The sequence below is a fragment of the Cavia porcellus genome, unplaced genomic scaffold (genome assembly GCF_034190915.1).
Source record: "Cavia porcellus strain 051 isolate PalLab524CR breed Dunkin Hartley unplaced genomic scaffold, mCavPor4.1 scaffold_3, whole genome shotgun sequence".
NCBI classification, from domain to species: domain Eukaryota; kingdom Metazoa; phylum Chordata; class Mammalia; order Rodentia; family Caviidae; genus Cavia; species Cavia porcellus.
This window is the reverse complement of record NW_026947486.1, coordinates 71,655,121-71,680,789: the sequence shown is the minus strand read 5'-3', so window position 1 is coordinate 71,680,789 and position 25,669 is coordinate 71,655,121. Positions and strand designations below refer to the sequence as shown.

At 37.9% G+C, this 25,669-nt stretch overlaps 1 protein-coding gene across 3 annotated transcripts in view; it reads left to right on the top strand.

The window, feature by feature from the left end:
- The window catches only part of Dcx (doublecortin), a 349,437-nt gene that overhangs the window by 150,502 nt on the left and 173,266 nt on the right, over positions 1 to 25,669 (top strand). For all 3 annotated transcript variants that reach the window (XM_063246295.1, XM_063246293.1, XM_063246294.1), the window contains exons 7-10: positions 8,212 to 8,316; positions 17,594 to 17,690; positions 18,408 to 18,564; positions 19,123 to 24,674. The gene's annotated coding sequence lies outside the window, so the exon portion shown is untranslated. The remainder of the gene's footprint in view (positions 1 to 8,211; positions 8,317 to 17,593; positions 17,691 to 18,407; positions 18,565 to 19,122; positions 24,675 to 25,669) is intronic.

Genomic DNA, 25,669 nt, shown 5'->3' with positions numbered 1-25,669 from the left:
AAAATTGTTATGTCTTCTTGATTCAGCTTTGGTGTTTCATATGTTTCTAGAAATCTGTCCAGTTCCTGTGTGTTTTCTACCGTATGTGAGTAAATATTTTTGTAGTAGGTATTTAAGATCTTCTGAATTTCCGTAGAATCTGTAGTAATTTCACCCTTTAAATTCCTTATTGCATGAGTTTGAGTTATTTTTCTTGATAAAGTTGGCTAACTTCATCAATTTTGTTTATTTTTTCAAAGAACCAACTGTTTGGGGGCAACCCACCCGGGACCCCCTTCTGTCTCTCTTCAGACAGAAGCTTTCTTTCCCTCAATAAATATATTCTACTCTTCACTTAAAAAAAAAAAACACAAAGAACCAGTTCTTTGATTCCCTAATCCTTTGTGTTATTTTCTTAGTCCCGATTGCATTAGTTTTTATTCTGATCTTTATAGTTTGCTGTCTTCTGTGGGCTTTGGGCTTTACTTACTCTTCTTTTCTTAGAAACTTGAGGTATAGGATTTGGTTGTTCATTTATACTCATTCTGGTGTGACTATTCATCCCTCGTAAGGTGGTTTTCATTGTGTCCTACCTGTTTCATTATGTTGTATTGGCACTTATATTGAATGGTAGGTATTTTTAATTTTTTTCTTTAATTTCATCTGTAACCCATTTGTTGTTCAAGTGGTTGTTATTTAATTTCCATTTTTTATGTAGGTTTTGCAGTTTCTTTTGCCACTAATTTCCATTTCATTGCACTGTGGTCAGATAATTTGCATCAGATAATTTCAATCCCTTCGCATTTACTTAAAAATGTTCTATGGGCTAACATATGGTTTATTGTAGAGAATGTCCCATGTGCAGCTGACAGTAATGTGCATTTTGATGTTCTTGGGTGGAGCATTCTGTAAACATCTATGTCCATTTGTTTACAGTTTTGATTCATTTCTGTTATTTCTGTCTAGTTGATCTTTTTATCTAGTTGATGTATCCCTTTGTGACCATGGGCTACTAAGTTCCCCTGTTACAACTGTGTTATTGCATATTTCGTTTTTCACATCTATTAGTATTTATCTTATATAGATGTGTGCTCCCATATTTGGTGCTTATATGCTTATGCTTGTTAGCTTTTCTTCTTGAATTTTTCCTGAACAAGTATGTAGTGACATTCTTTGTCTCTTTTGAACGTTCTTTGTTGGAAGCTAACATTGTCTGCAAACAGAATAATTACACTTGCTTTTTTTGTGGTTTCCTGTTGTCTAGAATATTATTTTCCATCCCTTGATTTTTAGACTATTGAGTTTTTGTTTTTGTTTTTGTTTTTTTTTTTTTTTTGAGTCAGATGTTGGATCCTGTTTCTTTGTCCATGCTGTCAGCCTATTTCTTTTAATTGGTGAATTGAGCCCCTTTACATTGATGAATATAACTGATATATACAGGCTCAACTGTGTCATGTTATTCTCCTGTTCTTGGTTTTCTTCTATCTCCCTTATTTAATTGCTTCCGCTGTCTGGAGGTGTCTTAGTTACTTTTCACTTGTTGCTGAGACACAATACCTGAGGATCAAGTTGGGAAAGGAAAGGTTTATTTCTTACAGTTTTTGGAGGTTTCAGTCCACACTCATTTGGCTCCAAGGCAGGCGGGCATGGCTGGGCCAAAGTTCATGGCAGCTGCAAATAGCAAGCGGGAACCAGCAAAGAGCAAGACACACCTTCTTCCTGCCATTACATCACATCTTGGCTCCACCCCTATGTGGGTGGAGCAATGACACCCTCAATCCAAGCACTAGACAATGAACCAATCACAAATGCACAGTTCAAACTCATGAGGCCTGGGGGCCACAGACATAAACCATGACATTCCACCCCTGGCCTCCAGGACTCATGCACATCGTTTATACAAAAGACATTTAGTCCACCTCCAAGAGTTGCCAAAGTCCTAACAGTTTCACCATTGCTGAACAGTCCAAGTCCCAAGTCTCCTCCAAGATCTATGGCAAACTCTTAACTGTAACCCCCTGTACAAATGAAACAAGGTTAAACATTTCTGAAATGCAAAGGCACAAGATAAACATTGCCATTCCAAAAGTTACAAACAGGGGAATAGAAAGCATTGGAAACAAAGCAAGTCCAACATCTAGCAAGACGAACATTAAGTCCTACAGTTCCAAGCTCAGCATCTGAAGTAACCTGGTTACAAGCTCCAAAAGGCTTGGGTGATTCCACCCCCACGGCAATTCCAGGGATTTCAGCTCCTGCAGCTTTTCTCTTAAATCCTCTCTGTTCGCTTTTTGCAGCTTTCCTTGGATCATCTACGTTCCTGGCTTTTCCAAACTTCTGGGGTCTCCATTGCACCTTTGGCTTCACCTTTACATTTTCACAAATTGCCCTCTCAGGGGCATACTGCTTGGCCTCCCTTTGCAATTGAGGTGGAAGCTGTCTTACCCTCCAAATTTGTGCATTTTCCTTATACCTAAAATCAGCACCATGTGGATGCTGCCAAGGTTTACTGCTAGCTAAAGCAGTAGCCAGGCTTTTCTCTTTCTTGGCTGTAGGGGTCAGTTGCCTGGATTGCAGGGCTCTGTTTACCTGATTGTGACGAAAAGCTTCTCTGTGTTGCCACCATTCTGGAACCTCATGTTGCCTCTGTCGCCATTATGGAACCTCACGTGGCCTCTGTTGCCATTCTGGGGCATGACGCTCTGCAGCTTTTCCCTCTGAGCAAGTTCTTTCACCTTTGCAGTGAGGCTGCAAAGGGTGGGGACCCGCTTCCTGGGGTGCCCCAGGGCCATCTTTCTTATCTCTCTGTTTCTCCTCAGGAATCAAAATATCAACTCTGTCTTTACAATCCACAGCCTTCCTGGAATTTTTTTTCTAGTCAAACTCACAGCATTGTAAATTATCCTGCTGAGCTCTTTGCTCTTGATTTGAAACATAAAGCTGGCTCAAAGTCCCCAACTATAGCCATGCCACAGCCTCAATGTTTGATTGCTTTTTAATTTCTTTTTCAGGATTAATCAGTCCATTGCCCTTTGTCTCAGTCTCAGGCAAAGCCTCTGGGCATGAACAAAATGCAGACAAACTTTCTGCCAAGCCATAACACACATCATGTGGAGTCCAACAACCAGTACAGTCCTTCTTTCCAGCAGAAACTTCCCAAGCCTGGTCTTTACAATGAGGCTTTCTATCAGCCTTCTGGTCTCTGGAGCTCTGACCAGAATCTCCTCTACAGAACAGCCTAAGCTGCTCCAGCTCTATGCATCCAGGCGACATGTCTGAACCTTCCCAAACTGCCATTTCCAAAGCCTCTTGAGAAACATGGTCAGGTATAGTCACAGCAAACAGCCCCACTCCCCGTACCAAATTCTGTCTTACTTTTTTTTTTTTTTGTCTTTTTCCTTTTTATCGGTACCAGGGATCGAACTCATGACTGCCTGCTTACAAGGCAGGCGCTTATGCCACTGAGCTAAATCCCCAGCCCCCTGTCTTAGTTACTTGTTACTCGTCGCTGAGACAAAATACCTGAAGCCCAAAGTTGGGGAAGGAAAGGTTTTTGAAGGTTTCAGTCCACACTCATTTGGCTCCAAGGCAGGTGGGCATGGCTGGGCCACAGTTCATGGTGGTGGTAAATAGCAAACAGGAACCACCAAAGAGCAAGACACAGCTTCTTTCTGCCATTACATCACATCCTGACTCCACCCCTATGTGGGTGACACACTGACATCATCAATCCAAGCACTAGACAATGAACCAATCACAAGTACACAATGCAAACTCATGAGGCCTGGGGGACACAGATATAAAAAATGACAGGAGGTTTCTTTCTGTAGTTGTTCTGGGAATAGTAGTCATATTTTTCTCTCTGTTGTATGTCTTTCAATAGTCCTTCTAGTGTTGGTTTGGTGAACATCTTCAGTTGTTCTTTGGCCTGGAAGAATCTTATTCCTCCATTAATCTTTATAGAGTTTTGCAGGGTATATGAATCTGAGTTGAAAGTTATTTTTTTTCAGGGCTTGAAATACTTCACTCCAAGGTTGTCTTGAGTTGAGGGTTTGTGCTGAGAAGTCTTCTGTGATTCTAATAGGCTTTCCTTGATAGGTGAGTTGTGCCTTTTCTCTAACAGCTTTTAATATTCTGTTTCTATGCTGAAATTCTGGGATCTTAGTTATTATATGCCTGGATGTAGATTTATGTTGGTTGTGACTGTTTGGCATTCTATATGCCTCACTTATCTGTATATCACAATTTTTTGCCATGTTTGGGAAATTTTCTGTTGTTATGTATGTGAATAGCTTACTGATGTCATTCATGTTAATTTGTGCATCCTCATTGAAGCCTATTAGTTGTATATTGTTTCTCTTGCCACCATCTTGAAGCTGCTGGATTTCATTCTGCTTTGTTGATTTTAAAGGTTCTATCCTTTTATCATCACTAACTATGATCCTGTCCTCAAGGTCTGAAATTCTATCCGCAGCTTCATTTAAATGGCTTTGCCAGCTTTCAGTAGAATTTTTTGTTGCTTGGATATCTCTTTGAATTTGTTTCATGGATTCTGTTTTCCTTGATTGTATCATGGCTGATGGTATAGGCAACTAACTACTCTGAAGATAACAAGATGCATTATGGTACTATTTTGGTTTTACTATTATTTACTATTATTTTGTTTTGAAGTCTGATTACTGCTTCTATTGTTTTGTTTTTAGTGGTTTTATTACATACTGCTTTTTGATTTTGTTATTCCCAATGGTATGGGAAATTCTTTTTAAGGTAGCAAGAGGCATTATGGTAGCCATTATTGATTTCCTTGTATTTTGTTTTAAAGTCATGTATTATATTCATTGTTTTGTTTTGATTGATTCTATTCTGTTGCATTTCATTTGGATTTATTCTCCTCAAACTAACAAAAAATAATGACAGTGGGGCAAGTGAGCCTAGAGATGGTTATAAGGAGGTCAGTGGGGAAGGGAAGGACAATACAAAAGAATTAAGGTGACTTATATAGCGTAGGGCTGGGAAAAAGCCCACCCAGAAAGCTCCACACAGCTCCAGGACATCTGTGTGCTGTGAAGGCCCCATATAGAAACCTCAACCAGCTGGGGAATGTCAGTGCACCAGGGGATCCAGCAAAGTGCCTGCCCAGAAATCCCAAAGAGGGGATGAATGTTAGTGCATTTTATGGGGCCTGGGAAGGGTCCATCCAGTGATCCTAACAAGCTGGAGTACATCGGTGGGCTGTTCCAGGCAGGGAAGGGCCTGCCTGCACAGTGGTGCCAAACAGTTGGGAAGTGTCAGTGTACTCTGCTAGTCCCAGGAAGGGCTCTCCCAGTCACACCAAGTACAGAACACTGGGACTCAGGAAATACCCACCCAGTGACCCCAATCAGCCAGTGAGCCTCCTTGCACATCATGGGTCCCAGGAAGGATCTACTGAGAGATGACAACCAGCTAGGAAGCATTGATGTGCTACACAGGGCTGTGGAAAGCCCCTTCCAGAGACCTCCACCAAGCCAGGGAGACCCACTTCTGGACAGGCAGCCATTAACAACTCAGAAATCAACTGGGACTTTGCATTTGAGTGTTCTGGAGGAATACACAAAAATGACAAAACAAAAGGCCAAAATGTAGTTTCAAAATTCAAGCCCATCCCAAACATATCTAGGAGACAAGAACACTGAGGAAAGTGTAAGTTACATACCTAAAATTTTGGAAATGATAGCAATTGAAGTGAAGATACAACTACATGAAACTGTAAAGGAAATGAGATCAGAAATGATCTCCCAGGTAAAAACAAGAAACGATAGACCCAAACTCTATGGCTGTCGTCACATAGTCACCTCTACTTCCATGTCTCTTTGTGCATTCAAAGTCATAATTTTCTCTGCCCAGCTACAGCCTTGTGAGATCCCCTCCCCCAACCTTAGAAGCCCCGTTGTCTGTACATATCTTTAGCATTGTTTGCATCTATATTTAGGTCAAATATTTATCTATAGGTTTTTCATGATGTCTTTGTGTGTAAATGATCTCATCAAATAAATTATTATGTGTTTTTACTTTATTTTTTGAAAGAGTTTTAAAAGGATTGTTATTAATACTTTTTTCAGTGTTTGGTCAAATTAAGTGGTGAAGTTATCTGGTCTTGGATTTTTCTTTGTTGTGCTTTATTTTGTTATTACTAATTCAAATAGGTCTAATTTTTTTATTTTAAAGAGAATAAACAGAAGAGAACAGAACAAAGCAAATCAGAACAGAACAATGCAAGCAACACTGCACTTTACAACAAGACAACTGGGTATCAGCACTAGCTACCATAATGTCTCTTTCCTTCAAAACAGTTGAGCATAACTTCACACACAATAATATCAAACATATCAAAATAGTATAGAAACATTCAAAAGAATAAAAGCATTATAGGACTTCAAAACCAAATATTAGCAAATGAACAATGGCAACTATAATATCTCATTTTCCTTAAAAATTTTGTTTATAACATCACACATAATAAAATCAAATAAGATAACAATAGGATAGAATGAATCAAAACAGAAGAACAAAAGCGTGATAGGACTTCAAAACAAGATGATAGTAAATCAGCAATGGCTGCCATAATATCTTGTTTTCTTCAAAATAGCTGTTATACCATCACATATAATAAAATCAAACAAAAAAGTAAAACCAATTAAACCAATGAAGGAAAGCATTATGAGACTTCAAAGCAATATAATAGAAACCATGATTACCATAAAATATCCCATTATATTCACAGTAGCTGCCCCTACCATCTGACAGCATAAAATCGAACAAAAGACAGAACAATTCAAACTTTAAAAAAATTGTGTGAACAATGCAAGAGTTCAAGATAAGACAGTAACAAATTGACGGCAGTTTCTACCTTTCCCTCCCAGGTGTTTCCTGCTCTTTGCTCTTACATTAACTATTTTGCTTTTGGATCCCATTAACTACTTCTGTTTCTTATGCAAGAGTTTACATGTATGAGTTCAAACTGTTTTACACATGAACTTGATCTCCAGTTGCATCTATTTACCTACTGGATTCTTGGGGTTATTCTACTTCATAGCTGAGTAGCTTTCCACTGCATGAAAATACCATATCTTTTTATTGATTCTGTGGTTGATGGGCAAGTTACTCTTGCTTTTTTTTGTCTCCTGTCACATGGAACAATTGTTTTCTTCTTTACTTTTAAACTTTATATCGGTACCAGGGATCGAACTCACGACCGCCTGCTTGCAAGGCAGGTGCTTATGCTGCTGTTTCATGATCTGGAGACTCATGATGTGTGTATGCAGGGTGGGTATTATTAGTGACTGAAAGGAGGTACAAGGGAGTTCTTTAATCTGGTAATGTTCTGTTTCATGATCTGGATGCTAGGTATGCACAATTTGCAAAAAGTTTCCATCGTTAGGAATGGTAGGCATTTCTGCACATGTATGTAATACCTCAATAAAAATTAGAAACAAGATGATAGATAGATATATAGATAAACAGATAGACTGATAGATAGATAGACAGACAGACAAAATGTACTTGCCAAATGCATATCATCTTTGGTACACTTGTCTCAGGAAATCTTTAGAACTAAAGAAAACTTGTTTTGGCCACAAGATGGCAGCATAAGTTGCTTGCAATCAAATTCCATAGTCCTTTAGTGCAAACATTTTAAGAACCAAATATTTGTTATATTTATCATGTTGGTAGAAGGAAACTTACGGACTTTACAGTCTTACCTCTAATTTTCCAATGAAAATAATAATGCCAAAGAAGAAAGATTGGCTTAAGGATACATTGCCGATTAGAAAACAACCTAGGCTGAAAACTTAGGATTCTGGGCTAACAGCTTGCTCTGTCATATTTAAAACCATCCTATTTTCAGCTTTAGTTCCTTCCTACCATGCTTGGGTAGAGGAACTTCTTCAAGAAGAAATGCTTTCTTTTTCTATAATTTCAGAAGATAGACATCCCAAATGAAATAGAAAATTCATGACTGGAACTAGCAATATTGAAAAGCTGCAGTGTAAAATTTCCTTATATGGGTTTTTAAAATATGACATGGCCAAAATTCTGCCCAAGGTAACTTGCTCTACTTCCACTGATGGGAAATATAAACCAGATGAGACCCCACTGCCATCTTCTCTCTCTCTGTTTCGTCCTCCTTTATTGTATGGCGGGGTCAATCAACATTTATTTACATAATTTTGCTTTTTAACTTTTTCTTAGGAAAGAAATATTGAAATCAGTTCTTAAAAAATTGCAAGCCAGCCATGCACAAAGAAGCCATAGTGTGGATTCACTAAGGAAACTACAAAACATCTCAGTTACAAGGTAAAGGTCAAACTTGGCCTTCTATTTCATTCTCTAAATTGATGATGAATTTATATCCGAGGCCCTTCAAAAGACTTGCTAAAGATTTCCTGGCATTAGTCATATGTCATGAATGACCGAGGTGACGTCTAATAAAGTATCATGATTGTCAGTCTGCCCTGCAGCCCACTGAGTCTAGACTCCAATTGTTTCCCCTGCTTCCTCTGGTCCTGCTTCTTGTCAGTAAAGGATATGGGCAGAAGAGCTTATCAAAGTGGAGCCTTAGGATATTAGAACTCTTGGCAGAAGAGAGGAAGGTTCTTTTGATTTCTTTTTCCTGGGTAACTAAGAATAAACAGAAAAAAATATTGTTTTAACCTTTGTAGGGAAAAATATTTCTAACATGTATACCTTTTTTCTTTTTCAGAATTAAGTAAATGTAAAAGAACATGGTAAAATCAGATGATTTTATGGTGTCAGGCTTCATTTCACATCAGTAACCATATCCAGGGCTAGAGATAGTATATGACATATAAGAAATGTGGAAATAACCCATTTTCTCATTTTACTAATGAGGGAATGGAAGCTCAGGGAGGAAAATAAACTCTCTGCAGCCATGAGTCACAGAGTTGGGAAGGTACAAACAAGCTCAATGCCAGTTTATAGCTTCTAAAATTGGGAAGGAAAATAGTCTTGCTTAACTGAGTGTCCTTACTAGGCTAAATAGAAGGTATATTTCCCTGTTCTTCATCTACTTCTTTTTTTATTTTACAGAGGATAAAACCAAGCATAATAATACAGAACAAAATCAATAATGCAAGATAACACAGGACAGGATAATGATACAGGACTTCAAAACATTGCAAAATCAGCACTAGTTACCATAATGCTTTTGTTGTCTTCAAAATAGCTGCAGATACCTTCAGACATAGTAAAAATCAAACAATAGAATATAAATAATAAAAACAAAACAATGAATGCAATAAAGGACCTCAAAACAAGCCAATAGTAAATCCAGAATCGCTACCATAATGCATCTTGCTATCTTTGAAATAGCTGTTCCTTGCTAAATCCAGACACAGATTTAACATAACCAAACCAAACAAAAGAGAATAAAATCCAACACAATAAAACAGTGAAAATGATATAGGACTTCAAAACAAGATAATAGAGAATCAACAGTAGCTACAACCCACAGAAGGAAATGCCCCCTAAATGCCACACTGTGTACTACTATCCTCTGAACTGATGATTAGACCACTGGCCATAGATCTGCAAGCTCAGCGAAATACCAAAGCACCAAAGGCATCTAACTACATTTTACTTTGATAGCTATCATCATAGCCTATGTTTTTCCAGATCAGCTAGTCTCTTATGGGGGTGGGGTGCACTTCTTGTTTGCCAGCCCACATGCTGGAAGAGGTCTGGCTGTCCTCAGTCCAATGGTGGCCTGTGCATGGCGCTGGTTCCCTGACTGGGCTTGCTTCTTGGTGTGGTCTTTCTCTCTCTCCCCACAGTCCACAAATGGCACTGACTCACAGGAAAAGGCTTGGGTCTGGCTGTCCACAGTCTAGTAGCACTTTATCTACTTCTAAACTCTACAAGCCAGAACTCTACTGACAAAGTAAAGGATTGAAGAAATTTTCTGAATCATTTGGATTCATATTAAAATCGCATTGCATACTTTCAACATTTAAATATATACAGTGTGGCTACAGTGACCAGTTTCCACAAACCACACAAGAAGACTGGGCACACAGTTACATATTCATATAGTATGTTATGTATCTTCCATGAATACAGAGGATAGGAAATATAGAAATAACCCGCAAACTTTATACTCCCACCTTTAAAAAACCTTTTGTGAAAGACCGATAAGGAGAAATGAATTGACTTATGCATGCCATCACATATTTTGTTCTTATACACATTTTTGTTTCATCATCTTTCAGTGCAAATCCCAAGGCAAATGGCAAAAATGTCATAAGGAATTGCAATTATATGGAGATGACAATGGAAGAATGGGATTGTCTTAGTTACTTTACGCTCCTTGCTGAGACAAAATACCTGATGCCCAAGTTGGGAAAGGAAAGGTTTATTTCTTACAGTTTTGGGAGGTTTCAGTCCACACTCAGTTGGCTCCAAGGCAGGCTGGCATGGCTGGGCCTCCATTCATGGTGGCTGCAAACAGCAAGCTGGAACCCGCAAAGAGCAAAGACACACCTTTTTCCTGCCATTACATCACATCCTGGCTCCACCCCTTTGTGGGTGGAGCACTGACATCATCAATCCAAGCACTAGGCAATGAATGAATAACAAATGTACAATGCAAACTCATGAGGCTTGGGGGACACAGACATAAACTATGACATTCCACCCTGGTCCCCAGGACTCAGGTACATCCTTTATACAAAAGACATTTAGTCCACCTCCAAGAGTTGCCAAAGTCCTAAGTTTCAGCACTGCTGAGCAGTCCAAGTCCCAAGTCTCCTCCAAGATCTATGGCAAACTTAACTGTAACCCCCTGTACAAATGAAACAAGGTTAAACCTTTCTCAAATGCAAAGGCACAAGATAAACATTACCATTCCAAAAGTTACAAACAGGGGAATATAAAGCTCTGGAAAGAAAGTAAGTCCAACATCCAGCAGGGCAAACATTAATTCCTAGAGTTCCATGCTCAGCATCTGAAGCAATCTGGTTGCAAGCTCCAAAAGGCTTGGGTGATTCCACCCCCACGGCACTTCCAGGGATTTCAGCTCCTGCAGCTTTTCTCTTAAATCCTCTCTGCTCACTTTTTGCAGCTTTCCTTGGATCACCCATGTTTCTGGCTTTTCCAAACTTCTGGGGTCTCCACTGCACCTTCGGCTTCACCCTTACATCTTAACAAATTGCCCTCTCAGGGGCACACTGCTTGGCCTCCCAGGCCCTTTGCAATGGAGGTGGAAGCCGTCTTACCCTCAGAAGTCATGCACTTTCCTTGCACCTAAAATCAGCACCTTGTGGATGCCGCCAAGGTCTGCTGCCAGCTGAAGCAGTAGCCAGGCTTTTCTCTCTCTTAGCTGTAGGGGTCAGTTGCCTGGATCACATGGCTCTGTTTGCCTGATTGTGGGAAAAAGCTTCTCTATGTTGCCGCCATTCTGGAACCTCATGTGGCCACTGTCGCCATTCTGAAACATGGCGCTCTGCAGCTTTTCCCTCTGAGCATATTTTTCACCTTTGCTGTGAGGCTGCACAGGATGGGGACCCCTTCCTGGGATGCCCTGGGGCCATCTTTCTTATCTCTCTGTTTCTCTTCAGGAATCAAAATCTCAACTCTGTCTTTACAATCCACAGCCTTCCTGGAATTTTCCTTCTGGCCAAACTCACAGTTTTGGAAATTATCCTGCTGGGCTCTTTGCTCTTGATTCAAAGCTGGCTGAAAGCCCCCAACAATAGCCATGCCACAGCCTCAATGTTGGATTGCTTTTTAATTTCCTTTTCAAGATTAATCAGTCCATTGCCCTTTGTCTCAGTCTCAGGCAGGGTCTCTGGGCAGGACCAAAATGCAAACAAACTTTCCGCCAAGCCATAACACACATCATGTGGAGTCCAACAACCAGTGCAGTCCTTCTTCCCAGCAGAAACCTCCCAAGCCTGGTCTTTACCATCAGGCTTTCTATCAGCATTCTGGTCTCTGGAGCTCTGACCAGAATCTCCTCTACAGAACAACCTAAGCTGCTCCAGCTCTATGCATCCAGGCGACATGTCCGAACCTTTCCAAATTCTGTCCACAAGCCATTTCCAAAGCCTCTTGAAACACATGACCAGGTATAGTCACAGCAAACGACCCCACTCCTTGGTACCAAATTCTGTCTTCTTTACTTAATGCTCATTGCTGAGACAAAATACCTGAGGACCAAGTTGGGAAAGGAAAGGTTTATTTCTTACAGTTTTTGGGGGTTTCAGTCCACACTCAGTTGGCTCCAAGGCAGGCAGGCATGGCTGGGCCGCCATTCATGGCAGCTGCAAACAGCAAGCCGGAACCAGCAAAGAGTAAGACTCACCTTCCTGCCATTACATCACATCCTGGCTCCACCCCTTTGTGGGTGGAGCACTGACACCATCAATCCAAGCACTAGAGAACGAACGAATAACAAATCCACAATTCAAGCTTATGAGGCCTGGGGGACACAGACATAAATAACAAAACACTGGTCATGATGACTGCATTTTAAGTAAAATGTAATTGTTGACTTCTCTCCCTACTTATGCCCAGTCACCTCACTCTTAAAGCTGGAGGGTGGATCTAAGTCCTACAAGGATTACCTTCACCTTAGAGCTTGTTACAAACACAGAACATATTTTAAGGAAAGACAATGAAATATGTGTGCACAAGAGAAAAGCTAAGAACTGTTTTAATGGCAGAGCTAAATCAGTCGTCAATTCTCCTTAGTGGTCTTTAATGAAAGATTTCCAAGTGATTTGTGTGCACTTTGAAGTTTGTGAGGCACTGTTGTAGAGTACAGTAAGAATAATTCAAAAGAGGAATTGAAAAGTAAGATTTCCTCTCCTTGATTCTGCTACTTAAAAGTTTAATAAATTTATACAAGCTATATCTCCTTTTTGAGTTTTAGTTTTTCATGTGTACCTTGAAGAGATTTGACCAGAAGACATCTAAGGGCCTTTTTTTTTTTAGCTCCAAAACCCTAGAATTCTAATGAAGAGTGAGCACCTAATTTTCAGTCCTCCCTTGTAATTATGTCTCCTTTCATCAAATTTGTGAAAATTGTGAATGAAAGCCAGGTGAGAAGACATTGTATTTATTGGCTGTTTACAACTGTTCTTTTTAGTTTGCTCCAAATATATTGGCCTTTCCAAGGATTCTGAGATAGAATGATCATGGCTGTGAACATGCACAGTGTTTTGGAGTGAGCCTAGGAGGAGCACCAAGGGAAGGCAGACGTGATGATGATGGGCAGAAACCAACATCTGAAGCCAGTTCCCTGGAGTTAGAGCAGGGAATTTACTTGTATTTATTTTCCCGCTTCTGTTCTTCCTCTCTGGGATTAGGTCAAGGTGACTATTATCTCTTAGTGTTTGGCCATAGCCTTATTTTTCAAAGTGAGCTAAAATGAAACAGAAGAGAAGCATCACCAGAAAGTCTGTTTTGCATAGAAAGAGGAAGACTTGAGTGTGGTACCTTCTGTTTCTCTCTGAAAAGACAGGAGGAAAATAACCAAAGTATTTTACCTACTTTCCGAATTTTTTTCCTTACCAGCAACCTCGCCTGCAGAGGACACCAATGGAGTGTCCTATACTTTAACTCAATACTGATGCCATGTACCTGAATATAGACAACGTCATATCACTCAGGTTGAGGGTTCATGCCTACAGATTGGCTCCCCTTTTCATATCACAGTAGAAAATAGTAGCTTGCCTCTTTTACTTCTGATTAACTATAAATTGGGAGACCCCACTACCCCACCAAGATCAATTAATTTGGAAAAGCAGCTAGTAAAATCCAAACTCTACTATGTATCTGCTGATCTAGTATATTAATAAGTAATACAATAAGAAATACAGATGAACATCCAGATATGAAGAGATGTGATAAAAGTATTGTTAATACTTAAATTTAAAAATGCATTAGAGTGGAAAAGTTGCCTTTAATCTCTCTTAAAATATGTGTGCTTGCTTCAGACATGCTTATTTTTCTTGTCATTTTTCTGAAGCAGTATTAGAAGTCTTCTTTTGTGGTGTCATTTTATGGCTGCCTCAATGTCCTGAGTCAATTCAAAACACTTATGGCAGTTTTTGTCAAATAAAATCATTATTGTGTGTCCTCATCCATCTCAGTCAGTGGATCTGGTACCAAGCGACTTCTGATTTTTCCATAAAGACAAAATGACCACGAAAGATAAACATTTGAATCGATTCAGGACACCGAGGCAACCACAACAGTGCAACTAAAGACAAAACAGAGAACTTCCAGAACTGCTTCAGAAAGAAGCAAGGATGTTGGCCAAGTATGTTTGAAGCAAGGAGAGTATTTTGAGGGGAATTAATGGCAATGTGTAACTAACTGTAATAAATTTTTAAAATTTAAACATCACCATAGTTTTTTTTTTAATCACATGTCATACACATGGCAAGGAATAGATCCTGAGCACAGGATCTGCTATTTCTGTGGAGTTGGGTTGTGACACACTCCTTATGGTTGTTTGTGCAGCTGGGAAGCTCTCTGAAACCTATAATTTTACATTGTGTGTGTGTGTGTGTGTGTGTGTGTGTGTGTGTGTAAAGGTTTCATTACATAAACATCATTGATTACACCGTTGGACATAGTTGATTAACTCAATCGTTAGCACTTTGTTCCTCTGGGGAAATTAAGAAGTGGGGCTGAAAATGTAATCCTCTCATCAAATGGCTGGTTCCCTTGGCAACCTGCTCCTGATCCAGTGGCTATCCATGAACCTCCAGCCATCAGTCATCTCACTAGCATACAAAAAGACATCCCTTTGGAAATTCCAATGGTTTTAGAGATATGTTCTAGGAACCAGGGACATTCAATTCATATTTCTTATTATTCACACCCTTATGTCTTAATTAACTATCAGTATTTGTCCCATTCAAATTGCCTCATAATTCATAATTCATTATCCTAATATTAGTTTGGCTGTATGATTGTTTTGTTCCTGTGGTATCAACCAAGGTCTCACAAAGGTACTTAGTTGATAGTTAGCATAGTCTGAAAGATTAAAAATGGCTTTACTCCATGTTTGATATCTTGGAGGAAATGAATATAAGTCCAAATTGAGCTGAATGAGATTCACAGAATAACTAAACTACTTACAGGGAAACTAGCTTTACCAAGTGTGTATTATTTCAAAATAGAACCTGGTGGGCATTGGAGAACTTTTTATAATATAACATTGGAAATCAAAGTATCGTTTCTACCATATTGAGTTGATTGAAGAAGTCATAAGCTCACCTTGATTCATGGGAAGAAAATACAATCCCACAATACTCAATGTGACTAGTGTTAATGAATTCACGGCCATTAAAAAAATCTTTACGGTATTTAGGTAATAAACTGTACTGAGGAATATATACAAAAACAAATGCTGAGGATGTTCTTTAGTTTTCTCTCTTTGTCCCACATCATATCTCTGTTTATTGGATTTTAAATTTGTGTCCTAAAAGGAGAAATAAATGAGGTCAAGTAAGGCTTAGAAAAAAGTATTTTCTACCTCTCCTCTTTCTCTCTCTCCCTCCCACCCTTCATTACATGAATTAAATCTCTCTCTCTGTCTCTGCCTCTCTCTCCTTTTCCCCTCAGCTACCTTCTGATCCTGCTTAAATGTCCAAGAACTGATGAATGGTTTCTTACTGCACTAGCCCTCTGGGGCCATGGAAGAAAAAAATAAGCAAATGATGCAGAAAAAAGGGGATCTGAGAAAGCTAATACACAGTGAAGTTTTGGTTCCCTTAGGCCAGTTCTATTTATATTTCTTGTATTCCACCTTACTAGGTTAGACTTACTCAATGGCTCTGTGGATGCCAGAACTCTATTTTATTCTTGATCCACATCACATCTTACTCCTCAATTTTGGATCCCCCACTTCCCTACCTCCCCAGAGTTATAGTGTGTGACACTTAGCTATAATTATCACTTACCTGTGCCAAACACTTTGTATCCATTATTCCATTTGCACCTCATAAGAAATCTCTGGGATATATAATATTACACCCAAGTTACAGGTGAGAAAACCAAGGTTCAGTGAGCTAAAATAAGTCTTTCAGACTCAAAGTTAGTATAATGCAGAACTTAGTTTGGAACTCAGGTAGTTTGACTCTCAAAGCCTTTAAGTGATAATCTTCTTGTGTTTTTAGTCAGCTGAGAAAAAGGTGAAATAATAATTATTATAAAGCTATATAAGAGCAATGTTTTTGTAGTCAGTATGACCATTGCTTAGGGGCTATATGTAAGTCAGTGATATAAATAACCAATATCAATAAAAACAATTTTTTAAAATGGCTGAGCAACAACAATGATAGCATTACCAAAAGCTTACCGTGTGCCAATAACTAGTGTAATATTTTACCTATACTAACTTGTTAATTGCTTATAACAATTTAGATGATAGGTATATTATTATTATATTTTATGACTGAATAAAGTGATACACAGGGAAAGTAATTAACTTTATCATAGCAAAACTCTGATTAGATACTCAGAAAAATTTGAACACGGAGGTCTTAATCCAGAAGTGCATGCTGTTAGCCATTATGTAATACAGTCTGTTGATTGTATCTGAACTTGAAAGCTGAAATTATAGACACTATTAATTTTTGTGGGAAGATAAAGTTACATAGGTCTCTGTAAGATAAATACTCGAGTTGAAGAGCTATTTTCATAAAAGCCTTTCTTAATCCTAAAAGATCTTTTTTTAGTTGTTCATAACAGAAATTTTACACATATTAAATTTTTTGATGATTGATTTCATGATTATTGTATTTTACTCAGTCAGCCAAAATGTTTAAGATCATCTGAAAAGTAAGCTAAATGAAAATAAATTATTTCTATTTTGCTCAAATTTGTCAAGAATCGTTAATGAGGCTATGTCCTAAGCAGTTGGGGAAACACAAGATGTGCAAATAGCCATCAATAATACAATAGCTCCCCTAAAAAACCTCATCTCATTATTTCTTGTATTTGCAGCATTACCTCTTTGCTCTTGAAAGACTATCTTTTGATATCTGTCTGGTCCCTTAATCCTGGAGTTCTTAAACAATGAAGTTAGTCTTGTTACCAACTCCTGCTTCCACTGCTGGTTTAGGTATGGTCCCTCTCTGCCTTGCTATATTCCATTCATTCTGTATGCAGAGTTACAACTATCAACAAGCTTGATAGAGGAATGAGGGTAGAAATTCAGGATGGTCGCATCTTGGCTTTTCCTCCACATGTGGTCTTGGACAAATGCCAACCACTATGGTTTATATATAGATGCCCACCTAAAGCCTCATGCACTTATAGATGGAGATTTTGAGAGGTGATTATATCATGGGGTGAATGATACACATCAGTAGATTAACTCATGATGAGCTTATAGCTAAATGTGATGTTGGGGGCTACAGCCTTGTCAGAGGAGGCAGGTCACTGGGGACGTGGCCTGGACATGTATATCTTCTACCTTGCGCACTCCTCCCTTCACTCTCTTCCTAAATGCCATGACATGAGCTGCTATTTCTCTGCCATGGAGTCACCAGACTATGAAAAATGAGCCAAAATAAACATCTTATCTTTCATTTTGCAGGTATTGCCTACTGTGCCAGAAACAAGGAAAATGACTAAGATATCGGCCTGTCAGCCTACCATACATCAAATAGAAGTACTTCTCTTTAATTTTCAAGGTATCCTATATCTGGTGTCAGTTTAACCCTCATCTCTCACTGCTACTTAAAAAGATCTGTGAGATAGGCTTTTGTCCTCAGAAATTACACCACGTTTATTTTTACACCTTCGTGTTTATCATTCAATTCTTCTTTCATTCTGCTACCATTAGTACTTGTACAAACCAAGGTAATACCTCCTGGTATTTCACATTTGCATTATTTCATGCATTTCCTTGAGTTCTAAATTCTTAAGCTTCTGTTATTTTATTCTGTACCTCTCTTAGGACAACCAAAGCAGAAACAACCATAGAGTGCTGTGTAGAATTAAATGGAAGGAAGGGAGTGACTTGCTCAGCCCTATTGTTTCTAACTGTACCAGGAGGATCAAAAATTCCAACAAATTGAGAAGCCTCCACAGGCCTATGACAACGGTTCCACAGTCTATTCGTACAAACCCTTGAAGAGCAGGCTACTCTTTAAAAATAATCTTAAGGCTTCAGATGATAAGCATTCCCTGACCAATCCCTAATGTTACATAAATCTCTTTATAAGCTCTCTGATCTTGATTCTCCTTTGGTTTCTCTTCACCTGCCAACTCCCCTGAGGTTAGAGTCATTTTTCACTGCCTTGGCCTATATTAAAATAAAACAAGGACCCAGGGCTTACCAGAGGTTCCATAGCCCTCTCTTTTTCTAATTTCCTCCAGTTTATTCTTTACCTCCTTGTGCGTTTTAGGTCCTCTTGCCTAGCAGATGTAACCCTGCAGATGACCCTGACAACCAATGGCTACCAACAGAAAAATAAGTCTGGGAATCCTGGATTGATCCTCCACCACTGTGTAGGAAAGAGTTTAACTGCTGTCTTATGGTGCCCACTTAACAAGAAGTAGCAGGTACCTTCATCACCCTATACTTTAAAGAATCAAGAAATATCACTCCTTAAAGGGGGATTGTAAGGAGGTAGGTACGCATGAATGATGGGAGATGGTCCAGGAAAGCTGAACTTTCCCTAAGAACTCATCGTTGGTCACACTCTGGTGATGATCCGGCTTGTCTATGAACTATATTCTCTTTTGTCATAAAACTTTGCCTTCTCCAAACCAATATTTTGCATCCACAGGGTTTCATTGCTTGAGTGGGGCAGCCATGTAAATTCTTCTCCCTTAGATTCCAAAAGCCAGGATAGTGACAGATATACACTGATATCAAAAGAAGGCAAAGATTGCTTACAAGAAGAAGACAGAAAAAGAAATACAGACCAATATTCCTTATGAATACAGAAATAAAATTCTTTTTGGCAGGGATGGATAAAATAGATGTGTTTTTTTATGCAATGGAGTACTAATTAGCTATAAAGAAAGATAAGCTCAAGGATTTTTATAGGTAAATGGATGCAACTGGTGAAATAAATAAGACTCATGTGTAAACATTGTATTTTTTCCCTGGTGTAGAAAATTGGAAGAGTTAATAAGACCTGAAAGGTACAATAGATATTATGAAAGGAAGAGAAACTTCTCGAAAGGAGAGAACAACTGGGATGGGGAAAGGAGAGAAGAAGGAAGGTAAATGTGTGTGTGTGTGTGTGTGTGTGTGTGTGTGTGTGTGTGTGTGTATATATATATGATATCTAAAGTAATTATACCACTCATTCTATTAGTTCATTGGCAAGAACACGTAGTGCTTATATTGTTTGATCAATTTTGCATGCCTATGTCTGGTAATCTGAGCAACTATTTTGATAGCAACAATATGCAATATAATAACCACTGTTAATTTGATATCATTGTGTTTTGAAATTCTATGTCAGTTTTATTGTTTTTTTTAAAAATTCTCTTTAAAATAAGAAAAAAAGAGCACAGGGGCCAGGGATATACCTCAGTGGCACAGTGCCTGCCTGGTAAGTACAAGGTCCTGAGTTCAATTCCCTGTACAAAAAGAAAAAAAACAAAGATAAAATTATTTTAAAAATATAAATGAGTAGAATTCAATAATATGTAAAAGAATTATACGTCATGATGAGTGAAATTTATCCAAGTATAAAGAAAGCCACCTGGGTAAATGTAAAAGCCAATATCTTTTCACTTTTTTGGATTTTTAGCTCCTATTTTCACCTGCTTAATTATAAAAAGTAAGTTAATGAAGTAAAAATTATAAATCTATATTAATAGAGCTATATAAATAAAGTGAAAAATAAGGAAATCAGAACAGTGAACTAAAACAACTCAAGAATCATTAAAAAGCAGTAACCAAAGCACTGAAGAAGAATAAGTTTTAAAATATGAAGACAAAGCAAAGTGACAGAAATAAACTTTTCTTTATCAATAATTCCTTTAAATGTAAAGGGATTTAACTCTATATTAAAGTCAAAATTAGCAAAATGAATTTAAAACTTGATACAGTTTAGAAATGCTGTCTAAAAGAGACCAACTTTAGATCCAAAACTATTGACACATGAAACAAACTCTGTGAATTTCCAGAGATTTACGATAAGTAAAAAATGACAATCCCCTCAAAAAACACACCTTATTTTTAAATTACATGACACTCTTGAAATGTCAAAATTATTGAAATAGGGAACAGGTTCTTTGTTGTAAGAGGTTAAGTGGGTATGTTCCTGAAGGGAATGGATGAAGCTGTAAATGGCAACATGAGGAATTCTTATGGGTAGAATTGTTCCATATTTTGACTGTGTCAAGGTTAATACCTTGGTTATGATACTATATTGCAGTTTTATAACATGTTACTACTGAAGAAATCTGTGTGAGACGAGCATGGGATCTTTATTACTTTTTGCAGCTTCATGTAAATCTATAGCTCTTTTTTTCTATTGCTCTCTTAAAATAAAAATATTATTTAAAAATCAAAATGTACAGAAAGAATCCTGGATGACAGTATATAGTCTCTGGGATAGGAATATCTTGGCCTTTATTTTTGCTTTGATATGTAAAAGATTTTTAAAGTTTGTCTTATGTAAACTGTTATTGTGTGATTTTTTGGGTGTTATTTCTATAGATAAATGTGGAAATTATGGAAATAATTATCCTTTCCTCGCTTTTTGTCTGTTTCTTTTCACAAGACTCCCATTCCCTTAAGCAATCTCCCCAAAAGATTCCCACCTCCACTCCACCCTATCCCCACCCGCATTTTACATTTTACCTTTACACTCCAGTCTACCTACCTAGTAACAGGGATCAAAGCCTTACATGAAGGATAGGGTCTGTGAATGGATTTCAGGTTTTAATCTAGGTAAAAGGACAAGGCTAAGACTTGGAGGATTAATGAGGAGGGCACAAAGGTCTTTGCTACATCCCCAATAAAGTACACAATGTAACACTGGAAATCCTGGAAATTCTTATTTTGCACTCCCCTACAAAGCTTTAAAAATGAAACCAAAAATAGGAATCTGCATCCCTTTTCTTTTCTAACAATGCTGATTCTTGTCTTCTGAGGAGTAAATATCTTTGTTTGTCCTAAACAATAAATGAATGCCTCAAAATCATTTGAAAATAACAAGTTTTGCTCTTGATTATTTTTTTAAATTCTACTTCCTTACATAATTCTGAAAGTGTACAATGTGTTTCAGTTTTAAATGAGAACTTCTGGCTTGGAAACTTGAAGGAATTGGTTGATTGATTGGAGGAAGATTTCAGTTAAAGTTCTAGCATTTTATTTTAGAAATCCAATGTGCTATTCTTGAAAAATTTAAAGATATGTAAAATTTGAACATTTTCAGTAACATGTGCAACCATCATTTAGATTCTACAATTTATATTTTATTGAATTTGCTTTATCATTTACTTAACTATTATTGTTATGGTTTATGTTTAGATGTCTCCCCAAAGCCTTAGCCATAGGTGGGGCTTTTTCAGATGAGGCTGGACCTAGAGTGTGTGATTCTGGAATTGATTCATAGTGCAATGCTATGCTTGAGGGCACTAGGATTAAGGGTGTGAGTTTGCCTGCCCTAAAGTAGTAGGGATAAGATAAAAAGGGGCAGAAAGACGCAGTTAAGGTCCTTTGTGCCCACCATGAACTGCTTCTTCTCTGTGAAGCCTGTCTGCCATGTCACCCTGGACTGAAAGCCGTACAATAGACCCTTCTTCCTTGAATTTTGGATGGGTGTTGCGTATTTTGTCTCAGCAATGAAAGACAAGAAACTAAAACAATTATTAGCCCATGCTATATATTCATTTTCAGTTCATTTTCTTTCACTGCAGACTTTAATGTACTTCTCTCTAACCACATTGCTATGCACACTGTTGGTCAGAATTCAGTAACTGACTTTTCCCTCTGATGTGAAATTTACATACAACAAACTACACAAAACTTAATGTAGTACATTGACTGAGTTGACATTTATATTCACCTGTTAATCCACATCTCAATCAAGTTGTAGAAAATTATTATCTCCATTACGAATTTCCCTCATGCTCCTTCCTGATCATTCCCAACTCCCATCACCTTGCAGTGGTGAATAGCATTCTGATGTTTTTACATTATAGCATAGTTTTTTTCTATCCTAGAATTTCGTGACAGAATAAGTCGGTATGTGCTCATTGTAAAGACTTCTTTTACTCAGCATAATACACTTGACAGTCATCCATGTTTTGTGCATCAATAATAGTCTCTCTATTGTTTAATTTTTATTGCATGAGTATATCATAGTTTATTCGTTGTCCTGTTGATAGATACTTGCTCTGTTTTCAGGGTTTTTTTGTTATTATGAATAGAAGTTTTATCATTTTTGTGTTCATTAATTTGAGGAAATACTGTAAGGTAGTGATGGTGTATCTTTTAGAGCTTTTAATAATAACAAACAACCCACTGTGAATGTGTGCAATTGGTTCACCACTGCAGCTAAGGTACTTTAGTTGCACAACTAGAAAACGAAGATGGAGAATATGGTTATTACTCACACTGTGGCCTGTGATTGTGGGTTAGTAGGGGTGGGTTCTTTGAGATGATATCAGGCTCTAACCTCTCTTAGCCCAACATAAAACAATGCCAATGTCATTGGCTACAGTTCCTGCCAACTCATAAATTATCATGTTGGAGCATCCCTAATTGCTTCGAAAAATTGTTTTCAGTGTTTAATTTAACCTTTCAAATCTCAAGTGAGTTGATTTTTTTTCTAATTGTCCACTAGTGTTACCGTAGTGTGACCTTCCACTATGTTTAGTGTAGACAAAGGCAGTAGACTTCATTCAGCATCTCCAGTTCCATCCTTGGCTGTCCTCATTACTTTCTCCTCACTGGTACAAAATACCCAACACCCACAATTTAAAAGAGGAGAGTTTTATTTTGGCTCATGTTTTCAGTACATGGCCGGCTGTCTCCATAACAGAAGTGGCATGGTGGAAGAGCCTGGGTGGGGGCAGCTACTCAATCCATGGCAGCCAGGAAGCAGAGAGAGAAGGAAGGAGCCAAGGAGGATACCTTCTTCCCAGTCATACTCCCAATGACCCACCCCCAACCAGGCTCCACCTCCTAAAAGCACATTTTACTACTACACTCAGCAATAGTTGAATCCACAGGTAAGTATACTGTCTTCTTGAACCAGTCACCTCGCCCACACAGGAAAATCTGGGGGGAAATTCTCAGTATAAACCATAATATTGGTTACTTCTTATGATAAATTACTGTGTGATTGTCTTACTTTTTTAATTTTTAGAATTTTAATGAAGTAAAATTGACTTGGAATCTTATAGTTACAGGAATTTTAACATTGTATTTGAGTTTGTATTTTAACAGGAAAGTATGAATTATCCACATATCATCAGTCCAGTCTGGTTCAGTTCTGTTTGCTGTCTTTGAGTAATTATTGGCAGATACAATCTGGGCACAACTTTCCTAGAAATCACACTGTTTTTGGCAAGCTGCTGCCTTCAGAAACTATGCTACCATCAGCAAATGGCAAATGGGTAGCAATGTCCTTGGACAAATAGAACAGGGTGTTGTAAAGAAGAGATAAGACAGAACAGAACTTTTCAGCACCAGAATACCTGATAACATCTATACATCGGCACCACCATTCTGAGAACCTGGACCACAGATGTTTGCTGAAACTCCTCGCATGTCTGATTCCCTCCATGGTGCCCCTTCTCAGGTCCTATAAAAATCCTGCTTTGATTTGTTTGAAACTGATGGCCTTCTCGCCCTCAGTCTGCCTCTACCCTGGTAAAATAAATCTTGTGCTCCATTGCCTTTACTGAGGCCTACTCAGATGATCGCCAATGATCTCTTATTTGTGCCATTTTATTTTGTGAATTGTACATGACTGACAGACGAAACTTGTCTTATTCATTAAAGTTTTCATTGGATTTCTTTCTGTGGAAAAACCACTTTTTCAATTTACCTATGTAATTGTATACCTTTTTCTTTTTTTCTTTCTTTCTTTCTTTCTTTTTCTTTTTTGTCTTTTTCATTTTTATTGGTACCAGGGATTGAACTCACAACTGCCTGCTTGCAAGGCAGGAACTTATGCCGCTGAGCTAAATCCCCAGCCCCTACCTTTTTCACTTTTACTCTGAATCAGTTGTAACATCTGTTTATATTCTTTGTATGACTAAAATAAATCTTTAATGTTGTTCATTTTTAGATCTATAGAACCTATGATTTTACCATTTTTTCAAAATTATATTTTTCAAATAATCTGAAGAAACAAAAGTCTTGCTGAATTTTATGATCATGAGATCATACCTCTTCTTAGTCATATTTAATCACAGGGATCTGCTTCATCAAATTTAGCATAAAAATAGAATTTTCCCTAGGTCTTTGGGTCCTAATTTCTGAAGGCATTTGTGCATGCCAAATTTATTAAAGAAATTCATATGCTTTTCTTCTGTTAATCTGTCTTTCTCAGTTTTGTTCTTAGGCCAGAAAGCAACCCTACGAGGTTTGAGGGCAACTTCCTCACCACAGCAGGAGTCATCGCTGATTCTAGATTCTATAAGTCATCACTGATTTGAGGATGATCTGGTGACTTCCTTTGAGATGTATCCAAGTAGGTGCATTTATCATTAGTTCACTTCTTTTTATTGCTGAGTAATATTTTATTGGATAAAGATAGAACAATTTGTTTATTGCAGACTGAAGGATATTTATGCAATTTCCAGTTTTGGAAGCTTATGTATATAGTTGCTATAAGCAACCATGTACATTGTATTGTTATTTATCACCATTTTGTTTTTATTATCCTAAATTACTTATTGTTGTTATTTTTTGTTTGTTTTGCAATGTTGAGGATTGAACCCACGGCTTGAAGCATGCTAGGCAAATGCTCTACCACTGAACTACATTTCCAGACCTATTATTATTAGTTTTTTAAAAATTGATGACTATTTATATTTATATATAGATTAATGTCTTCACTGTGGCAAATTGTGTTTTCCTAAGTTAAAGGTAATCATATCTGCTATCCTATAAGCTCTTCTGCAGTATGACTTTGCTACTTTCATACCAAGAGATACAGTCCATCATTCTCCTCCTAAATTTAAAGTCATTTATTAATAGAATATGATATAAGATATGTTGTATCAGTTCTAAGGGTAAGATTGTCTTAGAAATTACACTATCTAAAATACCGATGAAGAGGCCATTTGTATGTGCTATAACCACTAAACACATTCAGGTTATCCCAGTTCACATGCTAAACATGTGAGGGAAGATGATGCCAAGATGTGACCTTATTTTGGCCATTTGAATCATGCTCAGCTATTCAAGACATTCTAGTGAAAGTCTGAAACATCATATAGTGGAGAGAAATCATTCTTCATGCAGAATCAGGTTCTGTGTTTTCCTTTCTCTAGAATATGTTTGTAGGCCTACGTCTAAATAACATTTCACAATAAATTGAGGTTAAAAACCAATTGGCAAAAAAACCCCTAATTGGCCTTTATTATCCATTCATGAACCACAGAACATGTTATCTAGGAAATAAGTGCTCTACTGAGTATGGAAAACAAAGTAAGTTCTTTTTTTGTAAAATAGCTTAAGCAG